Genomic DNA, 15,000 nt, shown 5'->3' on the forward strand with positions numbered 1-15,000 from the left:
TCCCAGGCATATGCCCCCTACGCACTTTTGGTGGTGCACCCCGCACGAACAATCCCGCCTCGACCAGCCTGAACAATTCCCCTCTCGAAGGAAGGCCTCGGCCTTAATCGTCCACGACAAACAGCTCGACGAGGCATGAAGCACCCACGGGAGCCGGAGCATGACGATGCAGAGTCTCGGTTCACAGGAGCCTGGGAAGAACATCCCGTACGGAACCCTTTACCCGAAAACATCCGAACCGCACATGCTCGCGACAGTCCTGCCGTTAGAGAATGCACCGTGCACGCGACCGAGTAAGGCCACTCAGAGACATCCATTTCCCAGGTATATGCCCCCTACGCACTTTTGGTGGCGCAACTCGCACGAACAGTCCCACCTCGACCCCGTAAACAAGCTTTTTTGCCTCGAAGAGTTCGTCGGAGACGAAGAAGCAACCTTCAGTGCAAACGTAGCACTCTTTTGTGCAACCGCCCAAACAACGCCCCCTCTACCCTCTGTCGAAACACTCGGCATTGCTGCTCCCTAAGGTGAGCTTCTCCTCATAGGCAATTCCGCTCTTATCCGGTCACGTTTGTGTGCCCGAATTTCGCAAGGCAACCTCCATGGGACATGGAAAAGACTCGAGAAGAGAGCTCGCTCACGGGAGAGAGAAGCCAAGGAGACCACGAGAGTGCTGAGAGTGGGACAGCGCTGAATAGGCGGGAGAAGCCTGCGCGTATAAACGGAGATATATATCCAATTGCAACGAAGGAACGTGCCAAAGATCGAGAACAATGGCAGAAATGCTAGTAACGTGCACTTCGGGACCAACGCATCACCGGAAGACAACCGCCAAACATCGAAAGAGTCGCGATGCTCCGCAACCTACGTGCAAAGCGGTCGCACACCGGGTAAGGGAGTGAGAGCCCCAAACATAGCTGGGCGAGGCGCTCACTCCGCTCTTTAATATCTCGTTAATACCGCCAAGGAAATGGCACAAGCACACACACACAAGCATCCTCGGAAGAGGACAGTTCGAGTGACAGGTCAAATCCAAGAGTTCCGAAGACTACCTCCAGGAACAATCGGGAACAAGACCGATTACAAGTCGTCGAGTCTGTTACTGGGCGAACACGAGATGCGCACAGGAAATCGATCAGCCCTCACAATGGCCCAAGGCCAGAGATCGGACTGCTACGATTTACCCCAACAATCATCGTGCCACTCTTCGCAGAGAGGTGATAGACGCCAACGAGCCCGCGCATAGCAATCGAGGTGTAAAAAGGGCGTTGAAGGCAGGAAGCCTGGACGAAAGAGGCTACGAGGTCACCTCGAAGCGGTCTAAGAATCGGGCGCACTTGGGGCGACTACCAGTGCCAACCCCTTATCCCGCGGTGCGTCCGACACACAGAAATTTCCAAGGCGGCCAAGGAGCCTCCCCGCATAGCAATCGGGGTGTGAGGTTACGGATGCAGCATTGATAGCAATCGAGGTGTGAGGCGAAGGATGCAGAAGTGAGAGCCGAGGGATGTAGCAGAGATAGCAATCGGGGTGTGTGATGCAGAAGAGATAGCAATCGAGGTGTGCGGTGGGAAGGGCCCAGCAGCCAGAATGCATGAAGCGACGGATGAAGCAGTGATGACAACCGGGCTGTGAGGAGAGGAGGGATGCAGCCAAGAAAGCAATCAGGGCTCGAGGCAAGGGATGCATCAAGGATAGCAATCATGTTGTGAGGCGAGATTCCAAAGGCTAAACGTGAGAGGCTGCAGGGTCGACTCAGAGAGGTCTATGCATGTGAGAGGCTGAAAGCAAGGTCGACTCGGAGCGGTCTATGCATCGGGCGCGCTTGGGGCGACTACCAGTGCCAACCCCTTATCCCGCGACGCGTCCGACAAAGAGAACGTTCCAAGGCGGCAGAGGAGGTTACCAGCCGAAGGATGCAGTAGCAATAACAGGTATAGTTCCGCGGCGGCCGAGAAGACTCACCGCATAGGAATCGGGATGCGAGGCGAGGGATGCGGCGGGAAGGCCCCGACGGCTAAACGGAAGAGGCTGCAGGGCCGCCTCGGAATGGTCCAAGCATCGGATGCGATTGGGACGACTACCAGTGCCAACCCCTTATCCCGCGATGCGTCCGATACACAGATAGTTCCAAGGCGGCCGAGGAGCCTCACCGCATATCAATCGGGGTGCGAGGCGAGGGATGGGGCGGGAAGGCCCCAACGGCTAGACGGAAGAGGCTTCAGGGCCACCTCGGAATGGTCCAAGCATCGGACGCGCTTGGGGCGACTGCCAGTGCCAACCCCTTATCCCGCGATGCGTCCGATACACAGATGGTTCCAAGGCGGCCGAGGAGCCTCACCGCATAGCAATCGGGGGTGCGAGGCGAGGGATGGGGCGGGAAGGCCCCAACGGCTAGACGGAAGAGGCTTCAGGGCCGCCTAGGAATGGTCCAAGCATCGGACACGCTTGGGGCGACTACCAGTGACAGCCCCCTATCCCGCGATGCGTCCGATACGAAGATGGTTCCAAGGCGGCCGAGGAGCCTCACCGCATAGCAATCGGGGTGCGAGGTGGGGGATGCGGCGAGATGGCCCCAACGGCTAGACGGAAGAGGCCACAGGGCCGCGTCGGAATAGTCCAAGCATCGGACGCGCTTGGGGCGACTACCAGTGACAACCCCTTATCCCGCGATGCGTCCGATACGAAGATAGTTCCAAGGCGGCCGAGGAGCCTCACCGCATAGCAATCGGGGTGCGAGGTGGGGGATGCGGCGAGATGGCCCCAACGGCTAGACGGAAGAGGCTGCAGGGCCGCCTCGGAATAGTCCAAGCATCGGACGCGCTTGGGGCCACTACCAGTGACAACCCCTTATCCCGCAATGCGTCCGATACGAAGATAGTTCCAAGGCGGCCGAAGAGCCTCACCGCATAGCAATCGGGGTGCGAGGTGGGGGATGCGGCGAGATGGCCCCAACGGCTAGACGGAAGAGGCCACAGGGCCGCCTCGGAATAGTCCAAGCATCGGACGCGCTTGGGGCGACTACCAGTGACAACCCCTTATCCCGCGATGCGTCCGATACGAAGATAGTTCCCAGGCGGCCGAGGAGCCTCACCGCATAGCAATCGGGGTGCGAGGCGAGGGATGCGGCGAGATGGCCCCAAAGGCTAGACGGAAGAGGCTGCAGGGCTGCCTCGGAATAGTCCAAGCATCGGACGCGCTTGGGGCGACTACCACTGCCAACCCCTTATCCCGCGATGCGTCCGATACACAGATAGTTCCGAGGCGGCCGAGGAGGTGGGGGATGCAGCGAGATGGCCCCAACGGCTAGACGGAAGAGGCTGCAGGGCCGCCTCGGAATAGTCCAAGCATCGGACGCGCTTGGGGCGACTACCAGTGACAACCCCTTATCCCGCGATGCGTCCGATACACAGATAGTTCCGAGGCGGCCAAGGAGCCTCACCGCATAGCAATCGTGGTGCGAGGTGGGGGATGCGGCGAGATGGCCCCAACGGCTAGACGGAAGAGGCTGCAGGGCCGCCTCGGAATGGTCCAAGCATCGGATGCGCTTGGGGCGACTACCACTGCCAACCCCTTATCCCGCGATGCGTCCGATACACAGATAGTTCCAAGGCGGCCGAGGAGCCTCACAGCATAGCAATCGGGGTGCGAGGCGAGGGATGCGGCGAGAAAGCCCCAACGGCTAGAGGGAAGAGGCTTCAGGTCCGCCTCGGAATGGTCCAAGCATCGGACGCGCTTGGGGCGACTACCAGTGACAACCCCTTATCCCGCGACGCGTCCGATACACAGATAGTTCCAAGGCGGCCGAGGAGCCTCACCGCATAGCAATCGGGGTGCGAGGCGAGGGATGCGGCGAGAAGGACCCAACGGCTACACGGAAGAGGCTTCGGGGCCGCCTCGGAATGGTCCAAGCATCGGACGCGCTTGGGGCGACTACCAGTGACAACCCCTTATCCCGCGACGCGTCCGATACACAGATAGTTCCAAGGCGGCCGAGGAGCCTCACCGCATAGCAATCGGGGTGCGAGGCGAGGGATGCGGCGAGAAGGACCCAACGGCTACACGGAAGAGGCTTCGGGGCCGCCTCGGAATGGTCCAAGCATCGGACGCGCTTGGGGCGACTACCAGTGACAACCCCTTATCCCGCGACGCGTCCGATACACAGATAGTTCCAAGGCGGCCGAGGAGCCTCACCGCATAGCAATCGGGGTGCGAGGCGAGGGATGCGGCGAGAAGGACCCAACGGCTAGACGGAAGAGGCTTCGGGTCCGCCTCGGAATGGTCCAAGCATCGGACGCGCTTGGGGCGACTACCAGTGACAACCCCTTATCCCGCGACGCGTCCGATACACAGATAGTTCCAAGGCGGCCGAGGAGCCTCACCGCATAGCAATCGGGGTGCGAGGCGAGGGATGCGGCGAGAAGGACCCAACGGCTAGACGGAAGAGGCTTCGGGTCCGCCTCGGAATGGTCCAAGCATCGGACGCGCTTGGGGCGACTACCAGTGACAACCCCTTATCCCGCGACGCGTCCGATACACAGATAGTTCCAAGGCGGCCGAGGAGCCTCACCGCATAGCAATCGGGGTGCGAGGCGAGGGATGCGGCGAGAAGGACCCAACGGCTAGACGGAAGAGGCTTCGGGTCCGCCTCGGAATGGTCCAAGCATCGGACGCGCTTGGGGCGACTACCAGTGACAACCCCTTATCCCGCGACGCGTCCGATACACAGATAGTTCCGAGGCGGCCGAGGAGCCTCACCGCATAGCAATCGGGGTGCGAGGCGAAGGATGCGGCGAGAAGGACCCAACGGCTAGACGGAAGAGGCTTCGGGTCCGCCTCGGAATGGTCTAAGCATCGGACGCGCTTGGGGCGACTACCAGTGACAACCCCTTATCCCGCGACGCGTCCGATACACAGATAGTTCCAAGGCGGCCGAGGAGCCTCACCGCATAGCAATCGGGGTGCGAGGCGAGGGATGCGGCGAGAAGGACCCAACGGCTAGACGGAAGAGGCTTCAGGGCCGCCTCGGAATGGTCCAAGCATCGGACGCGCTTGGGGCGACTACCAATGACAACCCCTTATCCCGCGACGCGTCCGATACACAGATAGTTCCGAGGCGGCCGAGGAGCCTCACCGCATAGCAATCGGGGTGCGAGGCGAGGGATGCGGCGAGAAGGACCCAACGGCTAGACGGAAGAGGCTTCAGGGCCGCCTCGGAATGGTCCAAGCATCGGACGCGCTTGGGGCGACTACCAGTGACAACCCCTTATCCCGCGACGCGTCCGATACACAGATAGTTCCGAGGCGGCCGAGGAGCCTCACCGCATAGCAATCGGGGTGCGAGGCGAGGGATGCGGCGAGAAGGACCCAACGGCTAGACGGAAGAGGCTTCAGGGCCGCCTCGGAATGGTCCAAGCATCGGACGCGCTTGGGGCGACTACCGTTGCCAACCCCTTATCCCGCGATGCGTCTGATACACAGATAGTTCCGAGGCGGCCGAGGAGCCTCACCGCATAGCAATCGGGTTGCGAGGCAGATTATTGGGAAGGGAACCCCCTGGGATGCGGCTCAAGCAGTGCCCAAAGGGACTGGAATGCGGAATCACATCGAGAGACCCAAATGCTATACGAGGGCTCAAATCGAATTATCGATTTGGCCACGACATGGACGCATCGGAACGACTACCTTTGCCGAACCACTCGCAATTGCATCCATACCGAAACCAATAGACATTTCCGTTAGAGCCCTCGCATAGCATTCGGGAATCTCGCATGCCCCTCTAAATCGACCAATGCTGGCGCTCAATGAAAATCCGAGCGCTACCACCGTTCGAGCGCCAGCATTGGTCGAGTTAGAGGGGCACGGGGGAGAATGCTCCAGTCAACACCTCCCCTATATAAGTTATTTGTCCGATTCTCGCACAACCGTAGTCTGCCTCGTCGAATCAAACAACGGTCCCAGATTCCGACTTCCGTTCCGTAGAGACCCAAAAGCTAGATGGAGGCTCGCAAGAAAGAGAGTCGGCGCATAGCAATCGGGTTTCTCGAACGTTTAGGGACCGAGCTCACTTGCGGATAGGGCAAAATCCGCCAAGCAACCCAAAAGCTAGACGGGGGCTCGAATCGAATCGCCTAGGCGGCCACAACAACGACGTGTTGGATCGACTACCAGTGCCAAACCATTCAGCAAGACTAGTCTGTGTCGAGGCCGGATAGAGATTCTCAGAGAGCGCCCGCATAGCATTTAGGAGACCTGCCGCGTCCCTCACACTCGACAAATGGTGGTGCACGTTTATAAATCCGAGCGATCCCAACCCTTTCAAGCACCAACATCGGTCGAGATAGAGGGGCACGGAGGGGGCTGCGTGAGACAACACAGTCCCCTATATAAGTTATTTGTCCGATTCTCACACATCCGAAGAATGGTCATCAAATCGGACAACAGCCCAAACTTCCGACTTCCGTCCCAGAAAGCCCAAGAGCTATCTAAAACGTTCATGGCCGGAACTCGATCGCGGCTATACCAGTCCGCCAAGCAACCCAAAAGCTAGACTGGAGCTCTAGTCGAATCACCTCTGTGGCCATTGCAAGGACGTGTTGGAGCGACTACCATTGCCGAACCATTCCGCAGGTCGAGTCCATACCAAGGCCGCATAGAGATTCACGATGAGCTCCTGCATAGCAATCAGGAGACTTGCCGTGTCCATCACAATCGATAAATCCTGGTGCAAGATTTTTGCATCCGAGCGCTCCAACCAGTCGAGCACCAGCATCAATCGACATAAACGGGCACGGGGGGAGGATGCTCGAGAACACTACCTCCCCTATATAAGTTATTTGTCCGATTCTCAAGCAGCCGAAGTCTGGTCATCGAATCGGGTCAAAGACCACAACTTCCGACTTTACCCACAATGCAAGTCATCGAATCGAACATCGGCCCCCGAGTCGGACTCCATGCGTATGTCAGGTCATCGGACCCAAATTCCGCCTTCCTGCGCATGGCGGGCCATCAATATCAACTCGGTCATCGGACCCAAACTCCGCCTTTTTGCGTATGGCACGCCTTCAAATCGGTCATCGGACCCAAATTCCGCCTTCCTGTGCATGGCGGGCCATCAACATCAACTCGGTCATCGGACCCAAATTCCGCCTTTCTGCGCATGGCACGCCATCAACTCGGTCATCGGACCCAAATTCCGCCTTCCTGCGCATGGCAGGTCATCGGACACAAATTCAGACCTCGCCAATATGCCTACGTATCGAATCGGTCATCGGACCCAACTTCCGACTTCATCCATACTGTAGGGTCTTTGAGGTTGGCGCGGTGCGCTCAACCCAGGGAGTCGACCCATCGAAGCATACACCTCCCCTATATAAGCTATTTGTCCGATTCCCACACCTGTGTAGTTTGCACCTCTGACCAGGACATCGACCCCAACTTCCGAACTCGACTGCAACGACGGCACCAGCGCCTTGGTGCGCACCTTGCGACGCACAGTCCCAACATTCGCCTTCCTGCACATGGCAGGTCATCGGACCCAAATTCCGACCTCGCGAGTATGCCTACATATCGAATCGGTCATCGGACCCAACTTCCGACTTCATCCATACCGTAGGGTCTTTGAGGTTGGCGCGGTGCGCTCAACCCGGGGAGTCGACCCAACGAAGCATACACCTCCCCTATATAAGCTATTTGTCCGATTCCCACACCTGTGTAGTTTGCACCTCCGATCAAGACATCGACCCCAACTTCCGAACTCGCCTCCAACGACCGAACCAGCGCCTTGGTGCGCACCTTGCAACGCACAGTGCCAACATTCGCCTTCCTGCACGTGGCAGGTCATCGGACCCAAATTCCGACCTCGCGAGTATGCCTACATATCGAATCGGTCATCGGACCCAACTTCCGACTTCATCCATACCGTAGGGTCTTTGAGGTTGGCGCGGTGCGCTCAACCCGGGGAGTCGACCCAACGAAGCATACACCTCCCCTATATAAGCTATTTGTCCGATTCCCACACCTGTGTAGCTTGCACCTCCGATCAGGACATCGACCCCAACTTCCGAACTCGACTAAAAAGACCGCACCAGCGCCTTGGTGTGCACCTTGCAACGCACAGTGTCAACATTCGCCTTCCTGCACATGGCAGGTCATCGGACCCAAATTCCGACCTCATGAGCATACCTACTAATCGAATTGGTCATCGGACCCAACTTCCGACTTCATCCATACCGTAGGGTCTTTGAGGTTGGCGCGGTGCGCTCAACCTGGGGAGTCGACCCATCGAAGCATACACCTCCCCTATATAAGCTATTTGTCCGATTCCGACACCTGTGTAGTTTGCACCTCCGCTCAGGACATCGACCCCAACTTCCGAACTCGCCTGCAACGACCGAACCAGCGCCTTGGTGCGCACCAAAAGTGCGCACTTTTGGAGGGCACTTTTGTGCGCTCCAAAGGTGCGCACTTTTGGAGGGCACTTTTCTGCGCTCCAAAGGTGCGCACTTTTGGAGGGCACTTTTTGGAGGGCACTTTTCTGCGCTCCAAAGGTGCGCACTTTTGGAGGGCACTTTTTGGAGGGCACTTTTCTGCGCTCCAAAGGTGCGCACTTTTGGAGGGCACTTTTTGGAGGGCACTTTTCTGCGCTCCAAAGGTGCGCACTTTTGGAGGGCACTTTTTGGAGGGCACTTTTCTGCGCTCCAAAGGTGCGCACTTTTGGAGGGCACTTTTTGGAGGGCACTTTTCTGCGCTCCAAAGGTGCGCACTTTTGGAGGGCACTTTTCTGCGCTCCAAAGGTGCGCACTTTTGGAGGGCACTTTTTGGAGGGCACTTTTCTGCGCTCCAAAGGTGCGCACTTTTGGAGGGCACTTTTCTGCGCTCCAAAGGTGCGCACTTTTGGAGGGCACTTTTTGGAGGGCACTTTTCTGCGCTCCAAAGGTGCGCACTTTTGGAGGGCACTTTTGTGCACTCCAAAGGTGCGCACTTTTGGAGGGCACTTTTCCTGTGCTCCAAAGGTGCACACCTAGGTGAGCACCTTCGACCACACCTTGTAGCACACCAAACTCTGACTTTCGACTTCATCCGCAATGCAGGGTCTTTGAGGTTGGCGCAATGCGCACAACCAGGGGAGTCGACCCATCAAACCCAACACCTCCCCTATATAAGCTATTTGTCTGATTCTCATACATGCGTAGCCTGCAGGAGCAATTAGGACATCGACCCCAACTTTCGGCTTCTAAACGAAAACAAGGTCTTTGAGGTTGGTGTAATGCGAACAACTAGGGGAGTCAACCCATCAAACCCAACACCTCCCCTATATAAGCTATTTGTCTGATTCTCATACATGTGTAGTCTACAGGAGCAATTAGGACATCGACCCCAACTTTTGACTTCTTAACGAAAACAAGGTCTTTGAGGTTGACGTAATGCGCACAACCAGGGGAGTCGACCCATCAAACCCAACACCTCCCCTATATAAGCTATTTGTCCGATTCTCATACATGTGTAGCCTGCAGGAGCCATTAGGACATTGACCCCAACTTTTGACTTCTTAACGAAAACAAGGTCTTTGAGGTTGGCGTAATGCGCACAACCAAGGGAGTTGACCCATCAAACCCAACACCTCCCCTATATAAGCTATTTGTCTGATTCTCATACATGTGTAGCCTGCAACAACGATTAGGACATCCACCCCAACTTCTGAATTCGTCTGCGTTGACCGCACCAAAGGTGCACGCCTTGGTGCTCACCAAAATCCGACTTCCGACTTCTTCTGCTATGCGGGGTCTTTGAGGTTGGCGCAGTGCGCACAACCAGGGGAGTCAACCCACCGAATGCAACACCTCCCCTATATAAGCTATTTGTCTGATTCTCATACATGCGTAGACTGCAGCAATGATTAGGACATCCACCCCAACTTTTGACTTCTTAAACAAGACAGGGTCTTTGAAGTTGGTGCAGTGCACACAACCAGGGGAGTCGACCCATCAAACGCAACACCTCCCCTATATAAAGCTATTTGTCCGATTCTCATACGTGTAGTCTGCAGCAGCGATTAGGACATCGACCCCAACTTCCGAATTCGTTTGCATTGACCGCACCAAAGGTGCACGCCTTGGTGTGCACCCTGGAGTGCACTTTGGTGCTCACCTCGGTGCACACTTTGGTGTGCACCTCGGTGTGCACCAAAGGTGCGCACCTTGGAGCGCACCAAAGGTGTACACTTTGGAGCGCACCACATAGGGTCTTTGAGAGGTTGGCGCAGTGCGCACACCAAGGTGGGTGTTGAGGTGCGTGCCGAGGTGGGTGGGTGCTAGGGTGCGCTCCATGGTGGGTGCCAGGGTGGGTGCGTGCTAGGGTGGATTCCAAAGAGGGTCATAGGGTGGGTGCCAAGGTGGGTTGGTGATATAGTGGGTTCAAAGGTGGGTACTAGGGTGGGTTCCAAGGTGGGTCACAAGTTGGGTGCCAGGATGCGTGGGTGTTAGGTTGGGTGCCAAGGTGGGCTCCTGCGTGGGTGGGTGCTAGGGTGGGTTTCAAGGTGGACGCGAGGGCGGGTGCCAAGGTGGGTAACAAGTTGGGTGTTAGGATGGGTGAGTGCTAGAGTGGGTGCCAAGGTGGGTGGGTGCTAAGGTGGATGCCAAGGTGGTTCACAGGGTGGGTGGGTTCTAGGGTGAGTTCCAAGGTGGGTCACAGGTTCAGTGCTAGGGTGGGTGTCAAGGCGGGTGTCGAGGTGCCTGGGTGCTAGGGTGTGGATGCCAATGTGGGTCATAGGGTGGGTACTAGGGTGGGCTGCAATGTGGGTGCCAAGGTGGGTAACATGCTCGGTGGGTTCTAAATTGGGTGCCAGGGTGGGTGTGCACCCACCTTGCCCGAGGTGGGTGCCAAGGTGCCAGTGTGGGTGGGTGCTAAGGTGGATGCCAAGGTGGGTGAGAAGGTGGGTGATAGGTTGAGTGGTAGGATGGGTGGGTGCCAAGATGGGTCACAGGGTGGGTGCAAGGGTGGGTAGGTGCTAGGGTTGGTGTCAGGGTGGGTGGGTGCTAGGTTGGGTTCCAAGGTGGGTGCGAGGGTGAGTGTCAAGGTGGGTCACAGGTTAGGTGCTAGGATGGGTGAGTGCTAGGGTGCAAAGGTGCCAGGGTGGGTGCTAGGATGGGTCGATGCTAGGGTGAGTGGCAAGGTGGGTCCACAAGTGTCAAGGTGGGTGCCGAGGTGGGTGCCAAGTCGGCGACTGCTATGGTGGATGCCAAGGTGGGTCACGGGGTGGGTGCCAAGTTGCTAGGTTGGGTTCCAAGGTGGGTGCCAACGTGGGTGCTAGGGTGCGTGGGTTAAAGGGTGTGTCACAACGTGGGTGCCAGGATGGGTGCGCACCCACACTGGCCAAGACGGGTGCGGGTGCAAGGTTGGGTTCCAAGCCCGGTCACAGGCTGGGTGCTAGGATGGGTGGGTGCCAAGGTGGGCACCAGGGTGGGTGCACCCACCCTGGCCAAGGTGGGTCACGGGGTGGGTCCTAGGGTGGGTAACGGGGTGGGTACTAAGGTGCGTGCCAAGGTGGGTCATAGGGTGGGTGCCAAGGTGGGCACCAGGGTGGGTGTGCACCAACCCTAGCCAGGGTAGGTCACGGGGTGGTTGTCGGGGTGGGCGTCAAGGAGCCAAGGTGGGTGGCAAGTAGCCAAGTTGCGTGCCAAGGTGGGTGTCGGGGTGGGTGCCAAGGATCCAAGGTGGGTGCCAAGGAACCAAGGTGGGTGTCTGGGTGGGTGCCGAGGTGGGAGCCAGGGTGGGTCCCAAGGTGAGTGCAAAGGTGGGTGCCAGGGTCAAGGTGAGTGCCAATGTGGGTTCCAAGGTGCCAGGGTCAGGGTGAGTGCCAATGTGGGTTCAAAGGTGCTAAGTTGGGTGCGAGGTTGGGTGCGAGGGTGGGTGGGTGCCAAGGTGTGCTAGGTGGAAGCCCGGGTGGGTCGGCATCCCATGGGTGTCGAGTTGGGTGCCTGATGGGTGCTTCTTGTCAAGTTTTAGTCGTCGGGACTCATTTCGAGCCTTAGAGGTCGTTTCTTGTCCGGTTGCCCTGTCTTCGACCTGGGAACCCAATTTTGGTCCTCGGGTCCCATTTTTTTTTGTCTCGCATCCCACTTTTGGCCTGTGGCCTTTTCGGGGTCGATTCTCGTTTTGGGCATCAGAGCATGTTTCTTCTCCTAAAACCCAATATTTGTTTATTAAGTCTCGGAACACATTTTTGTTCTCGTGGACCCATCATGGGTCTTGGAACGCATTTGTGGTCCTTGGGTCCCATTTTGCATCCCGAAACTTGTGTTTTGGTGCTTGATCCCTATTTTGGGTGCCCACCTTGCACCAAGTGCGCACCCGGGGCAAACCGAGCGCCTTGGTGCACCGGGGCAAGATCGAGCGTGCACCCGAGGCGCCCCGAACATGCACCAAGGTGCACTCGGCCCACATGTGAGCGCAGGTCGTTGCGCCCGAGGTGGTGTGTGGGCACCGCGTTGCAGACGGGACACTGCACGCACACGACGCCCCCTCCAGGTGCACGCACGTAGGCCGGGCCGGGTGCACACCCGACGCCCTAGCAAGGTGCGCGCACCCGGGCAGGGCTCACACTTGGCGAACGGGGCGCACTTCGCGAGGGAGGGTGTGCACCTCGACGGGGGTGGGTGGCCGGGGTGGATTCGCACGTGGGTCGCGGTTTGCTAAGTACACACTGCGACAAGCTCATAACGGGTGCGATCATACCAGCGTTAGTGCACCGGATCCCATCAGAACTCCGCAGTTAAGCGCGCTTGGGCCGGAGTAGTACTGGGATGGGTGACCTCCCGGGAAGTCCCGGTGTTGCACCCTTTTTTAGTTTTTCGCCGGGCGTCGCAATGCTATTTGAATAAACCTTTTGCCCGTTTGCGTTCTCGTCGGGGCCGGGCCGGGCCGGGGTGCGCTGCCCGCACTACCGCGCGCGCGGGGGCGACACCGAGCGCGCACCCGAGGCGCCCCGAGCACACAGGCCACGGTGCAACCCGGGCGTTGTGCGCGCACCCCGGTGCGCCCGAGGTGCTGCGCGCGCACCCAGGTGAAATCGGTGTGCACCTCGGCCAGTGCGCGCTCGGTCGAGTCGCGCACGTTGGCCAAGGTGCACGGTGATGTTTCTTACTCTAAGGTTCCGCACCAGACGCCCGGGACAGGTGAGCGAAGCTGGGCGGGGCCGGGTGCGCGGCCGGGGCAGGTGCACGCAGCTGGAGAGAGCTTTGGAGCACACTTCGGAGCGCACCAATGATGCGCTCCATTCAAAAGTTTCCTGAAAAGGCAAAAAAAGTTGAGATTATAGAATTTCCCACTTGAGAGATTGTAAAAAAAAAAAATTTAAAATGAAGGAAACGCGGGTGCCAAGGTGTGCGCAGCCCAGCCAAGGTGTGCGCACCAAGGCGCCCACCCTGGCGAAGGTGCACGCAAGGTGCGCACCCGAGGCAAACCGGACAATTAACCCAACTTTCGACTTCGCGCGCACCTTGGAGCGCACTTCGGAGCGCTCCTTGGTGCGCACCAATCTTGGGCACCTCGGAGTGCACCATGGCGCCCACCAAGGTGCGCACCCGGGGCAAACCGAGCTCCGACTTCGTGCGCACCTTGGAGCGCACGAAAGGTGCGCACCATGGCGCCCACCAAGGTGCGCAGCCCAGCCAAGGCGTGCGCATCAAGGTGCGCACCCTGGCGAAGGTGCGCACCCGGGGCAAACCGAGCTCCGACTTCGTGCGCACCTTGGAGCGCACAAAAGGTGCGCAACCCAGCCAAGGTGTGCGCACCCCGGTCAAACCGAGCTCCGAATCGTGCGCACCAGAGGTGCACGCCATCGTGCGCACCTTGGAGCACACTTCGGAGCCCTCCTTGGTGCGCGCCGATGTTGCGCACCTCGGAGCGCACCCGGGGAAAACAATGCAATTAACCCGACTTTCGACTTCGTGGGCACCTCGGAGCGCTCTCGGGTTCGCACCTCGGAGCACACCGAGGTGCGCACCTTTGATGCGCTGCCTTCACCAATTTCCAGAAAAGGCAAGAAAACATTGAGAAGGTGTGCGCACCGAGGTGCCCACCCTGGCGAAGGTGCACGCGAGGTGCGCACCCGGGGCAAACCGGGCTCCGACTTCGTGCACGCCGCACCTTGGAGCACACTTCGGAGCGCTCCTTGGTGCGCACCAGGGCGCGCAACCCAGCCGAGGTGCCCACCCCGGCGAAGGTGCACGCGAGGTGCGCACCCGGGGCAAACCGGGCTCCGACTTCGTGCACGCCATGGTGCCCACCGCGGCGAAGGTGCACGCGAGGTGCGCACCCGGGGCAAACCGGGCTCCGACTTCGTGCACGCCGCACCTTGGAGCACACTTCGGAGCGCTCCTTGGTGCGCACCATGGTGCCCACCAGGGCGCGCAACCCCGCCGAAGGTGCACGCGAGGTGCGCACCCGGGGCAAACCGGGCTCCGACTTCGTGCACGCCGCACCTTGGAGCACACTTCGGAGCGCTCCTTGGTGCGCACCATGGTGCCCACCAGGGCGCGCAACCCAGCCAAGGTCTGCACACCAAGGTGCCCACCCCGGCGAAGGTGCACGCGAGGTGCGCACCCGGGGCAAACCGGGCTCCGACTTCGTGCACGCCATGGTGCCCACCGCGGCGAAGGTGCACGCGAGGTGCGCACCCGGGGCAAACCGGGCTCCGACTTCGTGCACGCCGCACCTTGGAGCACACTTCGGAGCGCTCCTTGGTGCGCACCATGGTGCCCACCAGGGCGCGCAACCCAGCCAAGGTGTGCGCACCAAGGTGCACGCGAGGTGCGCACCCGGGGCAAACCGGGGTCCGACTTCGTGCACGCCGCACCTTGGAGCACACATCGGAGCGCTCCCAGGTTCGCACCAGCGTTGCGCACCTTTGATGCGCTGCCTTCACTAATTTCCAGAAAAGGCAAAAAAAAACGAGATTTTAAAATTTCCGTTCTGAAAGATAGTGAAAAAAACGGAACG

At 59.0% G+C, this 15,000-nt stretch overlaps 1 non-coding gene across 1 annotated transcript; it reads left to right on the forward strand.

The window, feature by feature from the left end:
- Positions 1 to 12,721: 12,721 nt before the first annotated feature.
- On the forward strand, positions 12,722 to 12,840 carry LOC131863922 (5S ribosomal RNA). Its single transcript, XR_009362815.1, has one exon. It is a non-coding gene; the product is annotated as a 5S ribosomal RNA (ribosomal RNA).
- The last annotated feature ends 2,160 nt before the right edge of the window (positions 12,841 to 15,000 follow it).

This window comes from Cryptomeria japonica, unplaced genomic scaffold, assembly GCF_030272615.1.
Source record: "Cryptomeria japonica unplaced genomic scaffold, Sugi_1.0 HiC_scaffold_73, whole genome shotgun sequence".
Classification (NCBI taxonomy): Eukaryota; Viridiplantae; Streptophyta; class Pinopsida; order Cupressales; family Cupressaceae; genus Cryptomeria; species Cryptomeria japonica.